A 20,529-nucleotide genomic window follows, 5' to 3' on the forward strand; every position below is an offset into this window, starting at 1 on the left:
AGTGCTGTACTACTGAGCAACACCTCCAGTATTTTTATTTTCTTTATGGCAATCTAGTATCATGTGCTTGTCTAGTCAATGTGAAGCCTAGAATTCAATCCCAACACCAGAAGGAAAAATAAATAAATAAAACTATGCACTTAGGCCTCAGGCTGCAAACACCGTGGCACTGCCCCTTGCTGTGTGCGATTTGAGCAAACTATTTTGGCAAGTTCCTTGGTTTCCTCATCTGAGAACGTAGGAAGACTTGTACAAAGTGCTTAGTACAGGACTTAGGGAAGAAGGTGACTCCATGGGTAAGAGCGCCTGATGCTTTTGCTGAGTTGCTGAGCAATTCCTTTCCCCGCCCACAAGATCAGATGCTCAAAATTGCCTGAGACTCCAGCTTTAGGGGGACCAACACCCATATCTGGTCTCTCAGGGTACCCTGCCACACATTTACACAGACGGACAGTATGTTAGTTTACTTCCTATGCTATGAACCGTGAACAAAAGCAGCTTGGGGAGGAAAGGGTTATCTCAGTTACACATCCTCCATCACTGAGGGGAGACAGGCTATGAAATAGTCAGGAACCTAGAAGCAGACACTGAAGCAGAGGCCCTGGAGGGACCTTTCTTACTGGCTGGCTCCTCATGGCTTGCTAATACACCCCAGGACCAGCTGCCTAGGGATGACACCACCCACAGTGGGCTTCCCTACATGAATCATAATTAAAATGCCTTCACAGTCTTGCCTACAGGCCACACTGATAGAAGCATTTACTCATTTGAGGTGCCCTCTTCCTATGTGATTCTAGCTTGTGCCAAGTTCTCACACACACACACACACACACACACACACACACAAATCTGACCACCATAGACACACATACCTAAAAATAAAATCCTTGGGGTTGGGGATTTAGCTCAGTGGTAGAGCGCTTGCCTAGGAAGCGCAAGGCCCTGGGTTCGGTCCCCAGCTCCGAAAAAAAGAACCAAAAAATAAAATAAAATAAAATCCTTCTTAAATGCTTCTTCTACCTTTCTTCCAGCTGAGATGCAGGGATGGAAGGGTGGCTTGTTTCCTGGAAGCACAAGAACACCTGCTTTCTCTGTGAGCTTTAAACTGTGATAGCATGAAATCTGGGGTGAACATGAAAGGCTACAGAGAAACTGTGGCTGAAAGGCAGGCTCATGGGGGGAGGGGGATGTTTGCCCGGAAACCGGGAAAGGGAATAACACTCGAAATGTATATAAGAAATACTCAAGTTAATAAAAAAAAAAAAAAAAAGAAAGGCAGGCTCAGAGGGTTTGGGAAGCAATAAGGATCTCATAAACCGAAGGCGGTATCGAGGCTGGGTTGTGGGAGTGGGGAGCAGTAATCTGAGAAAGGAGCAAGGGAGGGAACATCGCATTCACGTGTTCACATTCACAACGATGTACTATCTTAGTAAAAGAACTGCAATTCATCCGGAACCCACCTTCTACCACTCCCTGTCCGTGTAGGCAGAAACTCCTTAGCAATTCTCCACCCCGGGAGGGGTGATTCCCCTGTTGGGCTCCAAGAGAACAGCCTAGCCCGGTAAGAACCTCTGCCGAGCTCAAAGCTCGCAGTCCCCGAGTTAAAGAAACAGAGGCGGCTGGGTACTTGTGTTTAGGAGGGGAAAGGAAGGCGGGAGCTTGAAAAGGAACTGCTGCTGTGCTCCCATTTGGGGGAAATGAGATGTTCTCTTGCAGGGACTGTATCTCTGCCCCTGCTGGATGCCGGTCAAACTAAAAATACCGCCCTGCACACCCAGTAGTCAGCAACACTAGTTTTCCAAAGCTGGAGTAAAAAAGGGCAACAAAGCTCTACCGGGTCCCCGGTCTATTTTTAGACTCTTTTGGCTAGTGATACAGGTAGTATTTGCTCGCAGAAGCCCACACAAATGACTGAGCCTGAAGTCACATGACTTTTCTGTGGGTAAGTGTCAAATGCCAGGGGTTACCTTGGGAAAGCAGAGACAGGAAAAGCAGCTGCTGCTCATTAGTGTGAAGTCAGGGCGAGGGTGAGGGGTGGGGTGGAATTCTGGGCACACTTGTGGATCAACCTCCAAGACAGCATTCGAAGTTATTGTTTCCATGAAGTGAGTCAGATGGTTGGAGAGTGCTGGTTTATTTAGGAAGATGTGTGCCCAGATCCCTCGTAAGGAGAGCTCATAGGCTCACAGAAAGAAAATAGGGCAGGTCTTTTATTTGTTCTCTGCAGGATAAGAGGTGGCAGCTGATTTTAAAACGTTCTTGCAGTGATTAGATGTATTTGAAACAGTTTATTTTTTAAAAATATTTTACTAAAATATTCGAATAATCATTTTATTAAAGATTTTATAAGCACGTTTTTATTTAAAATAATTCAATAAACGTTTAATAAGCATTAAATATTTTTTAAAATATTAAAAGATTTTTAATAAAAATCAAAGCGAAAGTGGTTTCATTATTGTTTAATGCTTAGAGAATAGGCAAGACTTCACAAGAGAGATAGAAAAATGAGCCTACGGACTGGAGAGATGGCTCAGTGGTTAAGAGCACTGACTGTTCTTCCAGAGGTCCTGAGTTCAATTCCCAGCATCCACATAGTGGCTCACAACCATCTGTAATGGGGTCTGATGCCCTCTTCTGGTGTGTCTGAAGACAGCTACGGTGTACTTATATATAATAAATAAATCTTTAAAAAAGAAAAAAAGAAAACTGAGCCTACAAAGTCCTTGGAGGCCAGGGGTCTTAGTCAGTGTTTTATTGCTGTGACAAAACACCATAACCAAGAAGCAAGTTGGAGAGGAAAGGTATTATTAACTTACATTTCCAGATCATTGGCGGAAGTCAAGACAGGAACTCAAGCAGGGCTGGATCGCACAGGCAGGAGCGCATGCAGAGGCCATGGAGGAGAACTGCTCACTCTATTGCTCCCGTGGCCTGCTCATCTTGCTTCCTCATGGAACCCAGAATCACCAGCTCAGAGATGGCCCCACCGACGGTGGGCTGGGCCCTCCCCCTACATCATCAGTAGTTAAGAAAATGCCCTACAGCTGGATCTCACAGAGGCATTTTCTTTCTTTTTTTTTTTTTTTTCCGGAGCTGGGGACCGAACCCAGGGCCTTGCGCTTGCTAGGCAAGCACTCTACCACTGAGCTAAATCCCCAACCCCACAGAGGCATTTTCTTAACTGAGGCTTATTCCTCTCTGTGTCAAATTGGCACACAAAAGCAGCCAGTACGCCGGCTATGGGTGTCTAAAGCCTGTGATCCCAACACACCTTAGTTTGAGGCCAGCCTGAGTTACAAAGTGAGACCTTGCATCAAAACAAACACTTTGATAAGGCAGATCAGGAGTTAACCTTCCATGGAACAGCCTCTCCCTTCCCGCCCCTGCCCAGGCTGTGAGCACATGTGCCATGTGAACCCCTACATGTAGGCTGACACAGCGGACCTCTGTAAGAGCTGTGGCCTGGTGTCTTCCCACAGCAGGTCAGAACTCTGAAGGTCATTGTCTCTCAACTGAATGTTATTCTCTGGCATGGCTCATGGGGGAGGCTGCTTTGTCCCAGACACCAATTGTGTGGTGGTATTTATGATACATTCACTCAGGGCCAGAGGATCAAGCTATGGACTCCCCATCACATCAGCCATAGCCCTCCACGACCATAGTTTTCTCAATACCAGAATGGCTGTGCTGGTTTGAGTAAGAATGACTCCCTAGGTTCATATATTTGAACGTTTGGTCCCCCTGTTGATGGAACTATTTGGGAAGGATTCAAGGGTGTGACCTTGGGCTGGAGAGATGGCTCAGAGGTTAAGAGCACTGGCTGCTCTTCCAGAGGTCCTGAGTTCAATTCCCAGCAACCACATGGTGGCTCACAACCATCTTCAATGGGATCTGGTGCCCTCTTCTGGTGTGTCTGAAGAGAGCGAAAGTGTGCCCACATAAAAATAAAAAAATAAAAATAAAAAAAAAATTAAAGGCAAGGGTGTGACCTTGTTGAAGGAGGCGTGTCATTGGGTGTGGGCTCTGAGGTTTGTGGATCGAGAAGTGAGCTCTCAGCTCTTCTCTATACCAGGCCCTTGCTTTTGCCATCATGGACTCTAACCATCTGAAACTGTAAGCCCCAATTAAATACTTTTTTTTTCTATTGCTATGATAAGACATCATGGCCAAGGGAACTTATAAAAGTAACTAAGGTACAAGGAGACGAGAGGAAGATGAGCATGGGGGTGCAAGCCTTTAACCCCAGCACTTGACCGGTAGAGGCAAGCCTTGGCTATACAGCAAGCTCAAAGCCAGTCAGGGTTACATGGGACTCTGTGAGAGGGGGTAGAGGGAGAGAGAGAGGGAAGGGGAGGGAGGGAGGAGTGGAGAAAGGGAGATAGAGAATGAGAGAGAGAGAGAGGGAGAGAGAGAGAGAGAGAGAGAGAGAGAGAGAAATTTTCATAGAAAAGCAGTCTACTTTTCATCCAGAGGGAAGCCAGAAAATAGCTAAGTTTGTCAGATCAGGATCCACAGGGAGGATATCAAATGATTAATGATGCCAGAGGCAACTTTCTATGACAAGAAAATTGTAAAATATGACAGACTTGGTGACATACATAGTAAGAAAGAGATAAGATTACCCAGTAAAATGGGAATAAAATTATACCAGATTATCCAGAGGTTACCTACATGAAGCCCACAGAGAGAGAGAGAGAGAGAGAGAGAGAGAGAGAGAGAGAGAGAGAGAGAGAGGGAGAGGGGTGAGTTTTCTCTTCTAGGGGAGGCTAGGTACCATTTCTCCACTTCTTACAGGTATTATAGGATTTTGGAGGATCTTCTGAACTAAAAAGAGGAAATATGGGCTCAGATTGTCAAAATCATAAAAGCTATTTCTTGTTCTCTGAAAACTTATGGAGGCTGGAGAGATGGCTCAGTGGTTAAGAGCCCTGACTGCTCTTCCAGAAGTCCTGGGTTCAATTCCCAGCAACCACATGGTGGCTCACAACCATCTGTAAAGAGATCCGATGCCCTCTTCTGGTGTATCTGAAGATAGCTACAGTGTACTTATATATAATAAATGAATAAATCTTTAAAAAAAAAGAAGAAGAAAGAAAACATGCTTCAGTCATCAACCAAATGTTTAAATAAAATTAAAAAACGTATTTATTTTTAGACATATGGGTATTTTACTTGTTTATATATATGTATTTGCACCACGTATGTGGCTAGTGCCACCAGAGGCCAGAAGGGGTCGTTGGATCCCTTGAACCTGGAGTGATGGGTGATTGGGAGCCACCATGTGGGTGCTGGGAATTGAACCCAGGTCCTGTGCAAGAGCAACAGGTGCTCTTAATTGCTGAGCCTTCTCTCCGGCCCCATGAATGGATGTTTACGGATTAAATGGCAAACAATTTGCTATGTCCAAAGGATGTAGTCATAAGCTAGACATTGTCCCTGCCTTCTGATTTGAGGGACAGAATAGGGAAGCCAGGCGTTAAATTAAAAAAAAAATCTAATGAGAGAGCTACAGATATGATTCTATGATATAACACCCACTAGCATGCATACGGCCCAAGTTTAATCCATAACACAGCAAGAAGTAAACAAAGGAAAGTGTGAGAGAGACAGGTCTAGAGACAGGGCATGCCAGGTCTGTGTCTTCCTCAGTTGCTCCCCACTTTATTTCCCAGAACTGCCTTGCTCACTGAGCTGGCTAGAATGGCTGGCAGTAAGCTCTGGGAACCGTCCTGTCTCTGCCTTCCCAGGGCATGATTACAAATGTGAGCTGCCATGCCCAGGCTTTAAATGGATTCTAGGAGTCTGTCTAAACTCAAGTCCTTCAGCTCGACTGAGCTGTCCCAGCCCCAGAGATACAGTTTCAGGAGACTTATACCTTTACTGTTGTTTCTTCTTCTTCTTCTTTTTTTTTTTTTTTTTTTTTAAGATTTATTTATTTATTATATATAAGTACACTGTAGCTGTCTTCAGATACACCAGAAGAGGGCATCAGATCTCTTTACAGATGGTTGTGAGCCACCATGTGGTTGCTGGGAATTGAACTCATGACCTCTGGAAGAGCAGTCGGGTGCTCTTAACCACTGAGCCATCTCTCCAGCCCACTGTTGTTTCTTCTTAAACATACTTTTAGCTTAATCAGAAATCTAAAAAATAGGGGCTGGGGATTTAGCTCAGTGGTAGAGCGCTTACCTAGGAAGCGCAAGGTCCTGGGTTCCGTCCCCAGCTCCGAAAAAAAAGAAAAAAAATCTAAAAAATAATAAATACAATTTAAAAATCAGTGCATTAGTATTTTATTTAATAAATCTTCCAAAAAGAACCAAATAAATAAATAAATAAATCTTCCTAAGTGGAAATGCAACTTTAAATTGTAAATTTAAAATAAATGGTGTTTTGGCGGTGGTGGTTTTTTTTTTTTTTTTTTCCGGAGCTGGGGACCAAACCCAGGGCCTTGTGCTTCCTAGGCAAGTGTTCTACCACTGAGCTAAATCCCCAACCCCCGGTTTTTTTTTTTTTTTTTTAAACAGGCATGCCAGGTCAAAAAAAACCAAACCTTCTCCTAAATGCAAATGGTGACTTTTAATCATTCGAAGCAAAAGAATGAGTTACAGGATGGGATTTGAGTCACTTAATGTAGAAAAACACTTGGCGGATGGAAAGACGGCCCGGCGGTTAAGAGCATGTACTGCTCTTGCAGAGGATCCAGGCTTGATTCCCGGCACCCACCTCAGGTGGCTCCTAAGCGCTCATCACTCCAACTCCAGGGGATTCACTGCCCTCTTCTGGCCTCTGCAGGTACTAGCACTTACTGACATAGACACAATCCCACCATTAAAAATCAAATAAAATGATTTTTAAAAAGAAAAATGTTAGCAGAGCTAGATTCTTCCTGGCCCATATATGTGGGACCATGAAAGGTAGCGTGGTCCCAGGTGAGTTAAGACTAAAAGCCCTGAAGGGACGGTAGGAGCTTTGCCTGTTCCTGAGGAACCAAGCCCCTGTCACTAGCCACAGCCCACCCACCCCACCTCAATAAATTTGTAAGGGCAACGCCCCAAGCCCCTCCACAGGTAGAGGACATGACCACAGGTCATGTAGGCTCAAGACAGATCTCCATTATAATGAGGTACCTAAAGACCCAGAGCTTATTGGCTCAGCCAATAAGCCTTCCTTCCCAGACACTCTACCCTGCAAACAGTATTTAATCCCAGGTCCACCCTAAGAAGTGGAGTATGGTTTTACACATCCACTTTTTGACAGGACAATAAATACCTTAAAACCATGGACTGTCTTTTTTTATCAGGATCCACCATGGGAAAGCCACTGAGAAGGGCTTTGCCTACAGAGCCACCATCTAATCTCCCGTAGAAGGCCTCTCTGTGCTCCCAGCCATGACAACCATCAAGCCCAAGCGTACAGCCATCAAGGCAAGGAACTCTCCTCACAGGACCAGCTGGAGTTCCCCTCTTCCCTGCTTCTCCCCCTTGGCCCTGGGCTAGATCCAGCCTGTGGGCCCCCTACTCCATTCTCAGCTCTTCTGTGGCATCCTGTGGTACCTGGATGTCCAAGAGCCTGAGAATCAGATGGCCCCAGCCTCCTTGTAAGCTGGTGGACCCTGAGCCAGCTCTAGCTGTCCCACACCTCCCACTGTGCTTTCCTACCCCTGGAGAGGTGTCCAGGGACTTTCCTATGGCCTGACACCCGCCCCTCGACAGTGTGGGGTAAGCCCAGTCAACTCTCTTGTCCTGCCTTCTCCTGTGGTAGAGCAGACGTGGGACCCACAACCCTACACATATATGCCTTTATTTTGATTTTGGTTCTTGACTTTAATTTTCTTTTCATGAAGCTGGATTCCATGTCTGGTCCTGAAAGCCATAGGATACACAGACATGCTTCCGGCAAGAAAATCTTCCTGAGACTGCAGTAAGAGAGTTGAGTGGTGATCTTATCTTTGCTATTCCAAATTCCCAGGCTCCATGTGGTTAGAAAGAAGTGGGTGGGTTCTCTCTTTCTTCTTCCCTTAACATTGCTACAGACTCTGAAGTAGAACTGGGTAATTAGTCTTCAGCAGAGTAAAAGCTTGTTGGATACAATGGAATGGCATAGAGTGGAATGAAGAATCCTTCCTTCCTTCCTTCCTCCCTTCCTTTTTTCCTCCCTCCCTTCCTCCCTCCCTCGTTGCCCTCCCTCCCTTCCTTCCTCCCTCCCTTCCTTTGAGATAGCTTTAATATAGCAGTTAGGTTCACCTTACAAACTTTAGCTAAAATTCAGCACCTACCCACTCCAGCTCTTCCAGGCCACTCCTGATGTTTTAGATTTGTTTTTTAAATTCTGAAAATAATTTTTTAAAAAATGTATGTGTATAACTGGGTGATGGTTTGTCTATGCTTGGCCCAGGAAGTGTCACTGTTTGGAGGTGTGGCACTGTTGGAGTAGGTGTGTCACTGTGTGTGTGGGCTTTAAGACCCTCATCCTAGCTGCCTGGAAGTCAGTGTTCTGCTAGCAGCCTTCAGATGAAGATGTAGAACTCTCAGCTCCTCCTGCACCATGCCTGCCTGGATGCTGCCATGTTCCTGCCTTGATGATAATGGACTGAACCTCTGAACCTGCAAGCCAGCCCCAGTTAAATGTTGTCCTTATAAGAGTTGCCTTGGTCATGGCGTCTGCTCACAGCGGTAAACCCTGACTAAGGCAGTGTTTTCCTTGCATGTATTGATAATGTACCACAGGCAGACCTGGTGCCCATGAAGGCCAAAAGAAGGCATTAGATCCCCTAGACCTGGGATGGTTGTGAACTACCATGCAGATGTTGGGAATTGAACCCAGGCAGTCCTCAAAAACAGTGTTTCAAGGTAAGCCCACCAGAGACCACCACACAGACTCTCTTACGGAGGGCTGGTGGCTGGCTGCACGGGGGACCTGCTCAAATCATGCAGCCCCGAATCTTACAGCCTTTTGCTTTTTATGCCCAAGACCACATCAGTTAGCCAGAAGCAGAACTACAGGAGACATTTAAGGACTTTCCTGGAACTGTGGACTACGTCTTTAAAGGACTGGGTCTCCGTTCCCACTTAGGCAGGTGTTGGGCCTACACCCTGGGTTTCAAGGTCAGAATGGAGCCTCTAATGTGACAGCAGTTGTGCTAAGGTCTGGGGGCTGTGACAACAGCAAATGCTCTAACCATTGAGCCACCCCTCCGGCCCTAGGTTTTAGACTTTAAATCGCCATCGTGTCATGTCTTCATATATTCCCGGAAGATACCAGAGGTAGGTACCTCATGGAGACCACAGCCCAGGAAGTCAGCCCGTCTCAGAGAACAGAGCCTGTGCCCTTGGTCCTGCATGGTATCTGATTGAATTTGCTTCTGACCCTGGGGGACTTCAAACTCTGTCCCTGCTGGCTTTGGCAATCCAAGCAAATGCAGTTCTCTGTCTGCATGCCAGGCAGCTAATAGCTAGAGCAGATTGGTTGCCCGAGGACAAATTCAGCTAGCCCTCTGATTTCCAGTCTCCAGTCTTTCCCAGGTTGAGCCCACCACCCGCTGGCAACCTTTCTCATCCTTATCACACCCCAGGTCCCTAGCCTTTATGTCAGAGGAAAAAAAGTGGAGTCAGTTTTTCCAGCAAAATAAAGCACAAAAGAAATTTTAGCCTCACCTAGTGAGCCGTCCCTCATGACCTGCTGAAGTAATATTTGTGGCCTTTTTAGTTGATAAGAATCACCGACACAATTGCTGAATGGGGTCAGGTAAAGGGGTACCGAAGGCATGATGGACTGGTAGATAAGGGAAGCAATGCCTCATGGGAAGAGAAGAGCACCCAGCCTCCTGCACGTGATGCCAGGAAAGTTCTAGCATAGTCCAGGCTCACGCATTTGGAGGGTGTGAACTAGGGCTTAGCCAGAAAGCCCTATGCTGTTCAGTGTTCTTCATTGTTATCCTTCTTTCTAAACCAAATATTGTGGGAGCCCAAACCAAGCATGTTGGCGACAAGATCCCATGGTACTCGTACAGAATCACTAATCACAAATCCATTTGCTTTGTTTTTGAGATGGAAGGGGGTGGGGTGTTTTTTATTTGGTTTGGTGTTTTCATTTTTTTGTGACAGGGTCTCATGTACACTAGACTGGACTTCTTTCTGATCCTAAATATGACCCCCTGCCCCCGTGGTATTACTATATTATTACTATATTATACAATGTAGGATGATGTCATCACGCAGGGAAAGGCAGGTACAAGATAGAACAAAGCCTGTCATTGGACGAGAAGGAAAGATGGGCGGGAGAAAAGTTTTAGAGAGAGGAGGAGGCTGGAGCGAGGGGTAAGAAGGGTGAGAGGAAGCAGCAGAGAGAACATGGAGGTGGAAGCTAAGATTCCACTCTTAACTGATTTAACTGAATTTAAGAGTGTGGTGACCAAAAACAATGACTTTATGAAATTCATAGGCAAATGGTTGGAACTGGAAAATATCATCCTGAGTGAGGTAACCCAATCACAGAAAAACACTCATGGTATGCACTCATTGATAAGTGGCTATTAGCCCAAATGCTTGAATTACCCTAGATGCCTAGAACAAATGAAACTCAAGACGGATGATCAAAATGTGAATGCTTCACTCCTTTTTTTTTTCTTTTTTTCTTTTTTTTCCGGAGCTGGGGACCGAACCCAGGGCCTTGCGCTCGCTAGGCAAGCGCTCTACCACTGAGCTAAATCCCCAACCCCTCACTCACTCCTTCTTTAAAAGGGGAACAAGAATACCCTTGGCAGGGAATAGAGAGGCAAAGATTAAAACAGAGGCAGAAGGAACACCCATTCAGAGCCTGCCCCACATGTGGCCCATACATATACAGCCATCCAATTAGACAAGATGGATGAAGCAAAGAAGTGCAGGCTGACAGGAGCCGGATGTAGATCGCTCCTGAGAGACACAGCCAGAATACAGCAAATACAGAGGCGAATGCCAGCAGCAAACCACTGAACTGAGAACGGGACCCCCGTTGAAGGAATCAGAGAAAGAACTGGAAGAGCTTGAAGGGGCTCGAGACCCCATATGTACAACAATGCCAAGCAACCAGAGCTTCCAGGGACTAAGCCACTACCCAAAGACTATACATGGACTGACCCTGGACTCTGACCTCATAGGTAGCATTGAATATCCTAGTAAGATCACCAGTGTAAGGGGACGCCCTGGGTCCTGCTAAGACTGAACCCCCAGTGAACTAGATTGTTGGGGGGAGGGCGGCAATGGGGGGGAATGGGGAGGGGAACACCCATAAAGAAGGGGAGGGGGAGGGGTTAGGGGGATGTTTGCCCAGAAACCGGGAAAGGGAATAACACTCGAAATGTAAATAAGAAATACTCAAGTTAATAAAAAAAAAAGTGTGGTGACTGGGGACATGTGTATATCTGGCATGGTGGCAACCTGCCTTGGGAACTAGATGGGTGGAAAGATTGTTGCCAGGCTCAGAGAGAAGCCATCGGCAGTGTGATGTGGAATGGAGCAGAGCAGGTGAGATTCTTCGCTGACTGAGATGAAGACATCTACCAGATACCTTGGGGCACCACGGTACGGATCTAGTGCGGGGTAAAAGACAGCATTTCTTTTTTATAGTTTTACAGCAACAATACAATCCTCCCTCAGCCTGCCAAAAAGCTGGGGTAGCAGGTGTGCGATATGTGCAACTATGTCAGATTTTAATTTTGAAAATCCCAAGCATCTGTACAACGGAATATGGTTCTCTCCACCCTCTAGTCCCACTTCTAGCTCTCCCCATTTCTTCCCCAATATGTTCTTCCTTTTTTTCTTTTTCTTTTTTCCGGAGCTGAGGACCGAATCCAGGGCCTTGTGTTTGCTAGGCAAGAGCTCTACCACTGAGCTAAATCCCCAACCCCTTCTAAATTCATGTCCTTTTTGATTGTTCACTAAGTCCAGTCAGAGCCGTTCCTCTATCCATTTAGACCTTATCTCAAGTAGCCCAGGATAGCCCTGACCTCATGCGGTGGAGGACGACTTTCAACTTCTCATTCCCCTGCCTCTACCTCCCAAGCACTGGTGTTGCAGGCATGAAACATCATCTACGCTTTATTACACTCAGTTCCTATCATCAACCTGCAGTTAGGGAGAAGATACCATATTTTAGTTTTTTAACAAAATATCAGCACATATCTTAGTGGCGTCTTTTTATTTGGGAATTTCAAGAACTTTTTCTTTTTAAATCTTTTAAGTGTTAGGCAAGCATTCTTGGCAAGCACTCGACCCTCAGCCACGCCCCTCATCCTGGAAAAGGGTTTTATAAATACAACCTTTTCATTGCTATTTTACCATGCGTATGTGCGGCCAAAGGACAGTGAAAATGTAGCATAAAATTTGCCATCCTTATTATAACAAGGCACTAGAGAGACTGGGTGGTTTCCATAGCAACCGGTTGCTGTGTTTCCATCAGCTCGAGTCAAAGATGGTAGGGGGTTGGTTTCTTTGAAGGACGCTCTTTGTACTAATTACCTGCCTGCCTTGGTGTTGTGACAAAATACCAACAAAGCAACTTAAGAAAGGGTTCCCTTTGGGTCCCAATTCCAAGGTACTGAGCATCCTCAATTTTAGGGTTGGAGTTGTGACTCAGTGGTCCAGCATGTGTCTAGCAGACACAAGGCCCTGAGCTCAATCCTTAGCAAGCCGTTCCAAGAAATTCAGGACCCCAAAGTCTTCACTTCCCTCAACCCCTCTCTCTTTATATTTGGGGGTGGGATACATTCTTGTTGACCCAAGATCTCGTGTAGCCTTAGCTCGAAACTACTGAGTAGCAGAGGTCACCCTTGACTTCCTTGATCTTTCTTCCTCCCAGGTGCCCAGACTACAGGCGTGTGTCACCACATCCAGGAAACTATTCCCTTTACAACGTGGCTTCAAGCAAGCATTGTTTTGTTTCAAAAACATCAGGAAAGGGCTGGAGAGGTGGCTCAGTGGTTAAGAGCTTCCAGAGGTCCTTCCAGAGGTCCTGAGTTCAACTCCCAGCAACCACATGGTGGCTCACAACCATCTGTAATGAGATCTGGTGCCCTCTTCTGGTGTGTCTGAAGACAGCTGCAGGGTACTTATATAGAATAAATAAATAAATCTTTAAAAATAATCAGGAAAACCAAACCTGTGACTTCAAGTCCCCTCACTGTACACACTTTTATATTTGCTGTCTTATGTGTCTTGAACAGGAAACAGACTGACAGATGTGGACAGAGTGTGAAATACATCAGCCCATGAACCTCCCTGACTGTCAACGTCAAGCACTTGTAAACACAGTTTATAACCATCACAGTCCATCTCTCTGTGTTCCAATGCTAAGCACGTCTTTAATCCGTTGTGGGTGTGCTGCAGAGGTCGGCCTGCAGGTGGCCCCGTTTTCCCCACTAACCTTTACCTTGGAAAACTTTTTCATGGCCCCGGTCTGTTGTACTTTGGATTCTTACTATCGTATGTTCTCTGACCAATGTTTCTCTTGCCTTCACTTCACCTAACGACTCTCATCAGTGTTCAGGCAAGAGATGGGCAAGTTTTTAAACTAGGACAGAACCTTCTGGGTTTGCATGGGTGGGATCAGCTGACACATGAGGTGTCACCATTCTTACCAGATCACCGCTCTCCAAATGGTTGCCATTTAGCAAGTTGGCTGAGGTCCTATTTTTACTTTCCCCGTCCTTTAACAGTTGCTGGCTGACCTGAATCACTTCGGTGTGTGCTGCCCAATACCTCCAGCCTAATCGGAGATGTGAGAAACACCTCAACCCTGTACCAGGTGATCAAATGACCAACATAAGAGGGTGGGTTTTACAGTCACTTGTCTGTGATCTAAGCCAAAGTACAGAGGTGTCAGGTGAATTGACATCTATTTTCCTAAACCTGGTGTGACACACACCTCTCAGCCTGGGAGGTTGAGACAGGAGGATTGCTATACGTGGTCTGGTGTGCGTGTGGAGATCAGAGGACAGTTTTGGGGAGTGAGTTCAGGAGGTTGGACTCAGGTTGTCAGGCCTAGCAGTAGAAATGTTTACATTGGCCACCTTGCTGCCAGTCAGCACCCTCCAAATATTTAATTATAATGACAACACTTAAATGCTGGCAGGTAAGGTTCTCTCTCACACCCCAAGCTCCCATGGAGGGACAGCCCTTCACAGTTTGTCCTTGCTCTGGTCCGCAGTTCTGCTCCCCCACACTCACACTTTGTGGTTCTCCTCTGGGCCTTTGTGGTCTTCACATAGACGGGCCTTGGACTTGTGCTGCTCTCTGCTTATGGTCCTTGCCTTTAAAATCAGTCTTGGACAGCCATCTCCCTCTCTGCCTCCAGGGAAGTGACCACCGCTTTAGTACCTTCCCGCAGGCCCTTACACTCCTCTCCCACTCTGTGCCAGACTGCTACTTTGAGGTGCAAGCCATCGTAGGGTTCTTCTTTTTTCAAAACTTACTTTTTATAAGGGTTCTGAAAGGTTTTAGCCTCCCTTCTAGCCCACCACCCACAAGAGGTAGTGAAAAAGAAAGGTTGTTAGAATAAGGGGGGGAATGGACCTGTTTAGAATCCAATCTGCACTGTCAGGAGATCAGCAGTTCACTTCAGCAGCTCCATCCGCTCGTAAACACCACACCGGCAGGATACCCCGCAGTCCAGTAGTGTCAGAATAGCAAACACTCATTGCAGGGGTGGCACAAGCCAGCAGAAACAGCCAGGCCTCAGCTGAATCGGCATGAGTCAGCAGAAGCGACAGGGACCATCAGGGACACCAGAAGTTCTCGTCTGTGCCTCTCTCGACCAAGCGAAGATCAGCAAAGACAGAGACCAACAAAAAGTGCTGCAAAGCTAGCTCTGTAAGCCCCGCCCCTCCCCACCCCCACCACTGTCCCTCGAGCCCTATTTTTACTCTCTCCAAACATCAAGTGTCCTCCCACAGGTCTTGCCTCAGCAAAACACCATGTGAGTCTCCACGTGAGGAGCTACCGTCTGGATGCTGACATATCCAGAAACTTCCATTTCACTCTGCTAATCAGCCCGAGTCTGCAGAAGCAGCAAGTAGCTGCCAGAACACCGCTAGACGTTTCCTATGAAGTCATGACAGACAGCGAGCAGCGAGGAATAGCCAGGTAGCCCACTCTCCATCCAGCGTCGTCCACCGTCTGCGGGGTCATATTTGTATTCCTTTTTAACATCCTTTTAGCGTCCTTTCACCTGCTTGCTTTAGCGAAACGTCCTTTCACCTGTGTCTGCTTCAGCAAAACATTCCTTCCCGTGTCTGCTTTAGCAAGAACATCCTCTCACCTGTGTGCCCCAGCAAACCATCATTTGACATAACTGACTTCCCAAGGAAACCAGAAGTTTCCACTTCAGGCCATAGTTGCTCATTGTGTTTGCCACTAGAATTCACGTGGTTAGTAACAGATTGCTCTGTTCACCTCAGCATTCCCCTCTGGAGCACAGGTATTCTTGGGTGGTTAAAAAAAAAATGAACGAATGAATGAATGAGTACATGTGTGACTTTTCTCACACGTGTTCTAAGCTTTAATCAATCATGCAAGCATGTTTAGAAAGGTTTGGCTGGGGGAAGGGAGAGCCCATGTGATTGCTCACAAAGTCATAGCTTCAAACTGTCTCGAGGATGGCCTGGGCTGGGTCACAGTAACAGAGTCCACCTGATCTTCATGTCCTTGAGGTCTGTCTGCCCTTGGACACTTCATCTGGGGTGTTTCATGTCTTTGGTAGGTCAAAACGATCTCAGGATTTGACATCACATTTGGTCTAACTCCAGGTTGTTGCAGACCTGGGGTCTGCATACGCACGTGAACTTGTCAGAATTCATTGCCGAAGTGAAGCAAGGCACTCAGTTGTCACTGGTCCCTCACTGAAGGACTTCCAAAGGCAGCTCGTTGCAACCCCACTGCAAACTAAGCCCACAGCTTAGGTAGGGTCTCCTCGCTGCCTCCTCCTCCTCCTTATAATACATGATCCACAGGAAAGAAGAAATCAGGATGTGGATCAGCATTAAAGCCCTCCAGCAAAGCCACAGCTCAGGGTCCAACCCTTAATACACGTACAATCTCTCTCTCTCTCTCTCTCTCTCTCTCTCTCTCTCTCTCTCTTTTTCCAGAGCTGGGGACTGAACCCAGGGTCTTGAGCTTGCTAGGCAAGTGCTCTACCACTGAGCTAAATCCCCAACCCCCCCCCTCTCTCACACACACACACACACACACACACACACACACTACAGTATGTGTATAAGCTGTAGAACAGCACAACCTCATGTATTTTTACCCCTATGACTTAGAAAAATGCTGCGATAAATACATTTTCAATGGATGAAGTGCTGCTGCCGGGTGTGGCACCACATGCCTTTAACCTCAGCACTCAGGAGGCAAAGTCAGGCAGGACCTTCTGAGCTCAAGGCCAGCCTGGTCTACAGATCGAGTTGGGGACAGCCAGGGCTTTGTAGTAAGACAAAGTCTCTAAAACGAAACAAACTGAATGAATGAATGAACGAACGATTCTTCTATGACTATGTACGTCAGAAAGACAAACCTCCCAGTTCGAATATCTGTCTGTAGTCAGACAGTTAAAGCTATTATGCCAGATGAACAGGAATTCCTGACGGGGAGTAAAAGAGCAAATTGAATGAGAAGACTCCTCTGAGAAGAGTAATTTCCAGAGTAATTCTTTCCACCCTGTTTGGAAGTCGGCAGTGGGCAGCGTAGCCTTTGTCAGTCTCTGTGGTAGAGGGTATGCTGGGTTGAACGAGCGTTCACGGAGCCCCTTTATCTTCTCATTTAACACTATTTACTGTTGGGGTGTGTGTGTGTGTGTGTGTGTGTATGTTTATGACGTGTATGGGTGCATATGTACCACAGCACGCATGTGGAGGTAAGAGGACAACCTTGTGGGCTTGTCTCTTTCCTTCCACCTTTCTGTAGGTTTCAGGCCCGGAAGTCAGGTGGTCTGATGAGAGGAAGTGCCGTCCTTGTCCACTGGGCCATCTCAGTGGCCCTCCCCGTGAAACCTGATGGCACCTGTTTATAATTGCATGGCTTTGGCCAGGTTAGATCATCCTGAAGGCTTACATACCATACAGAACAAATAGAAATAAATATCGGATCGTTCAAAATAAAAAAAAAAATCGGATCATTCTACATTCTGTTTGGTGAACTGTCACATGGTACCTCATAATATGTGCAAATTATATGCTTGCAATTGCAGCATTTAGAAAGTGGAGGAAGGAGTTTGAAGCTAGCCTGGGCTACATGGTGAGTTTTGCACAGTGGGTTCCCTCTCAAATTCTCTTTATTTTTTTTTTTTGGTTCTTTTTTTCGGAGCTGGGGACCGAACCCAGGGCCTTGCGCTTCCTAGGTAAGCGCTCTACCACTGAGCTAAATCCCCAGCCCCAAATTCTCTTTATTTTTATGTGTAAGTTTTTGCCTGTATGTATGTCTGTGCGCTGTGTGCATGCAGTACCCATGGCAGCCACAAGAGGGCCTCAGATCTGCTGGAACCGGAGTTCAGATCGTCTTTAGCTTTGGTGTCGGTGCTGTGAACTCAGTCTGAGTCTTCTGCAAGGGCTCTTATCTGCTGAGCCATTTGTCTGTTCCCGTATGTATGACTTTTGTATAACTACTAAAAATTAAAATATAGGACCAGGAGTTAGAGCACTTTTGTCTAGTCTGTTCTATGACCCAAGTTTGATCTTTAGCCCTACAAAAACTAATAAAAATCACAATATAGTTAATAAAATATATAAACATACAAAAGGGGTGAGGGAAGAATAACACCTCCCAGTGCTGTTGGAGGTGTCCTGGTTTTATTTCTGTCATGATGATAAAATACCCCGACAAGAGACAAATTTCTCACAATTCAAGGTTGCCGTCTAACTTAAGAGGGAACTTAAGGCTGCAGGAACTTGAAATAGCTGGTCACATGACATCCCCTGTCTAGACTCTAGAGAAAAAAAACCATTAAAATAAATGCATTCATGCTGCTTGCTTGTTCTCAGCTCGGTGTCTCTACTCTTAGACGGTTCAGGATGCCCCACCACTGCCAGCAGCCTAGGGAATGGTGCCGCCCACAGTGGGCTGAGTCGTCTCACATCAATTAAGACAGCTACTACAGACCTGCCCACAGGGCAGCCCAATATAATAATCTCTGGAGTCTCTTCCCAAGTGGTCTAGGGTTCGTCAACTTGACAGTTAAAGCTAGCTATCACAGGAAGAAAGCAAATGAGGCCATGCTGTTACCTTATGTTGGTTAACAGATGATTTGACTAGGCTCCTCCCAGGGACCTAGGCTTTCATCATCACCTGCAGGCTGCCAGAGGACTGCTAGCTACCCATACCTCCTCCTTCCACTCCCTCTCTGTTCCCACATGTTCTCAGCCGACCTCTTTGTCTGTCCTTCTCTGTCCCCTCTCCCCGGCTTCTTTTTCCAGGTGCCGGTTCCCTCACCTTCCCCACAATAAACTTCCCTTAAATCAGGTCTGTCGTGCTTTCTCAGGGGGACGCCTTGGCAGGTGCCTGACAGGTACTCCCTTACTCCTGCCACAGCTTTATATCGCATTATAGTTCACCACACCACTTTGGCTATCAGCTGTAAGTATTTGGAGATGGAATTCATCTGACCCCATTTTTTTTTTTTTTTTTTTTTTTAGGAGCTGGGGACCGAACCCAGGGCCTTGCGCTTGCTAGGCAAGCGCTCTACCACTGAGCTAAATCCCCAACCCCCCATCTGACCCATTATTGAGAGGACATTAGAAGTTGCTTAAAAGCTGTCCTTGATTTTTTTGTCCTTGATTTCTCTTTAATTTTTATTTTTTTAATAATTATTTATTCATTTATTTAATATATAGGAGTACACTGTAGCTGTCTTCAGACACACCAGAAGAGGACGTCAGGTCCCATGACAGATGGTTGTGAGCCACCATGTGGTTGCTGGGGAATTGAACTCAGGATCTTTGGAAGAGCAGTCAGTGCTCTTAACCACTGAGCCATCTCTCCACTCCCCTCTTTAATTTTTTTTTCTTTTTTCTTTTTTTTCGGAGCTGGGGACCGAACCCAGGGCCTTGCACTCGCTAGGCAAGCGCTCTTCCGCTGAGCTAAATCCCCAACCCTTTAATTTTTAAAAGATTTATTTATCATATATATATATATATATATATATATATATATATATATATATATATATATGCACTGCAGCTGTCTTCAGACACACCAGAAGAGGGCATCAAGTCTCATTACAGATGGTTGTGAGCCACCACGTGGTTACTGGGATTTGAACTCAGACCTCTGGATGAACAGTCAGTGCTCTTAACCACTGAGCCATCTCTCCAGCCCTTCTCCTTGGTTTAATCCTAGAAATGATCAATATGTATTGTGACTCTCTCAAATGGAGAAGAGACACCTTGGGGAACCTCTCAGGGTGAACTGTGCTCTGGCTTCTTTCTGGAGAGCTTGCCACGCACAGTTCCTGCAGTGCAAGCTGTCCCTACTCCCAAGTAGCCTGTGCGTTAAATATTACCTTCAAGGCCATCAGGTGACAGTGCCACTTCCCACAGCCACGGGTTCTCAGGCTGGGCTATCCAGGCCAGAATGTTGCTAATCTGGTACTCCAGGGCATCGATTAGCTGCTCCCCACAACGGTGCCGCCTTGTGGTTTCAGGGCACTGTGTTGCAACTTCAGCAACCAAGGACACAGCTCTCATCCACTCTGCTTGCCTGGGCTGACGGCCAGCATTTGAGGCTGCGCCAGGAAAGGGATTGGGAGCAAGGCAGATGATCCTGGGACCGAAGTCTGACCCTGCACCTCAGGACAGGAGCAGAACAGCTACTCCCTCCTCCCCCAACCTCTGATTTTGAGTAAGGAATTAGAGTTACAGGAAATATGATTGCATGATGGTTTGTAGTTTACGGATGACATTTTTTTTTCCCGGAGCTGAGGACCGAACCCAGGGCTTGCTAGGCAAGCGCTCTACACCACTGAGCTAAATCTCCAACCCCCAGATGACATATTTTTACCCCCAAGAGCCTACTGTCTTACGTGCGTGCACTTATGACGGCTCTGGTTATTCTTAGGATTCTCGTTACAACAGACAAGAAAAATAGAAGTTCAGAAATGAAAGATTTTTTTTTTCTGGCTTGTTTTTGTAGCTCCCTATTAGAGAACTGGCCTTGCATGTAAAAATGGATTGGGACTGGGGGTGGGTTCTAGAACCAGCTGGAGAAAGGATGTAAAAGCATGAATGATCAGTGGTCACTGGAATAACCAGATGTGGCTGCTTTCAAATAGTCTCTTTCTACATCCATTTGTACAAACTCCATTTAACAAACACACATTGAGTGTTCAGTAGGTAGCTGGTGCTGCTCTAAGAGGCTAGCCCAGCCCACGCGGCTCATTTGTAATTTAAGATTTGAGCTGTCAGGCAGGCAGGCAGGCAGGCAGGCAGTGGGGGGCACACGCAGGCCTTGAAGACCAGCGCTCTCGAGGCAGGAGGATCTACAGAGTGAGTTCCAGGACAGCCAG

The 20,529-nt window shown here is 46.4% G+C and overlaps 1 protein-coding gene across 1 annotated transcript in view; it reads right to left on the bottom strand.

Moving 5' to 3' along the window:
* Window positions 1–14,800, bottom strand: part of Osbpl11 (oxysterol binding protein-like 11) — an 83,129-nt gene extending 68,329 nt beyond the window's left edge. Inside the window, exon 1 of the mRNA XM_006248451.5 lies at window positions 14,550–14,800. The gene's annotated coding sequence lies outside the window, so the exon portion shown is untranslated. The remainder of the gene's footprint in view (window positions 1–14,549) is intronic.
* Window positions 14,801–20,529: the final 5,729 nt, after the last annotated feature.

Source organism: Rattus norvegicus, chromosome 11 (genome assembly GCF_036323735.1).
Source record: "Rattus norvegicus strain BN/NHsdMcwi chromosome 11, GRCr8, whole genome shotgun sequence".
Taxonomy (NCBI): Eukaryota; Metazoa; Chordata; class Mammalia; order Rodentia; family Muridae; genus Rattus; species Rattus norvegicus.